Raw genomic sequence first — 956 nt, forward strand, 5'->3', positions numbered from 1 at the left:
CCTTTTGGCTAAGATCAAGTGTAGTATCTGTTCTTATCAGTTTAATATCTGATACGTCCTCTATCCGAGGACAATATATTAAATGGATTTTTGGAAGTAGGAGATGGAATAGGAGCTTGCTCCGTCCACTCCACGCATCGACCTGGTATTGCAGTACTTCCAGGAACGGTGCACCCCCTCGGGGGAATTTTGACGGTTTAAAAAGGAAGACTGTCAGTTTCTCTCAGTATACTTCTTTGGGTTCATTATAATTTTGTTGTTCTGATGTTTCTAATAGATTAGTTAGGAAAACTTCTATAGTATTCAAGTAGATATTTCTCAAGTAAATATTTGTGTGTTAAGGTATTAGAGTCTGTTTTGGACGTGGGGAAGTTAGCATGTTTTGTAATGATTACTGTAAAGTCGGTTTCTTCAATGTTTTATGTTTTTCAGTATATTCATTTATCCAAGGGTTTCTTGAGATACTTTTTGTTTATGTTTTAAGAAACCTTTGGCTTATTATTGATCCCAAAACAGAGCCTGAATGGGAAAGGGGCAGACAAAAGACAGGGACAGAATCTGAAAGGGGCAGACAAAAGACAGGGACAGAATCTGAAGCCGGCTCCAAGCATTGAGCTGTCACACAGAGTCAGATGCAGAGCTGGAACTCAGCAACAATGACATCATGAGTCTAAGGTGGATGCTGAACTGATTGAGCCACCCAGGCTTCCTGGTGTTTAGTATTTAAGAGACTCACAGTAAAACAAAAGTATACCTGAAAGCAGGTATAGTAGTTAATTTTTGTTTTGTTTTTTGTTTTTGTTAGCGAATGGGGCATAGGGAAAGAGAATCTATAGCAGGCTCCATGCCAAGTGTAGGTCCTACATGGAGCTTGCTGGGATGGTGACCAAAGCCTAAATCAAGAATCACATTCAACCACCTATGCTATCCAGGCACCCCAATGTGAACTAGTTTAA

At 39.7% G+C, this 956-nt stretch overlaps 1 pseudogene; it reads left to right on the top strand.

The window, feature by feature from the left end:
• LOC115272931 lies at positions 1-179 on the top strand (annotated as a pseudogene).
• The last annotated feature ends 777 nt before the right edge of the window (positions 180-956 follow it).

Source organism: Suricata suricatta, chromosome 11 (genome assembly GCF_006229205.1).
Source record: "Suricata suricatta isolate VVHF042 chromosome 11, meerkat_22Aug2017_6uvM2_HiC, whole genome shotgun sequence".
Taxonomy (NCBI): Eukaryota; Metazoa; Chordata; class Mammalia; order Carnivora; family Herpestidae; genus Suricata; species Suricata suricatta.